Below are 307 nucleotides of genomic sequence, written 5' to 3'. Positions count from 1 at the left end.
CTCCAATTAAATTCTCTGACTTATACACATCCACAAGCGCCAGTTGTTCATGAGTTAAGCCTCGGAGGACTCTTGTTCCTCAACATTAGGTTCAACTTGTGATTGTGGAGGTTGTGATTCTGCTCTTGCCATTGTTCGGCTTGTGCTTGCTTCCTCATAATTCCTTTTCAAGTCTTGTTCTTTGGTTCTTCCCATTTCCTAAGAAAAGCGGTAAAGTGCATGAAAAATAAGGAAATGTAAGTCTGAACTCCACGCATAGGGAACCTAATGTTTTAGTGGGACACATCTCAAGCAAGAAACTCATAGG

Source organism: Ipomoea triloba, chromosome 3 (assembly GCF_003576645.1).
Source record: "Ipomoea triloba cultivar NCNSP0323 chromosome 3, ASM357664v1".
Classification (NCBI taxonomy): domain Eukaryota; kingdom Viridiplantae; phylum Streptophyta; class Magnoliopsida; order Solanales; family Convolvulaceae; genus Ipomoea; species Ipomoea triloba.
Note: the sequence above shows the minus strand (reverse complement) of the source record.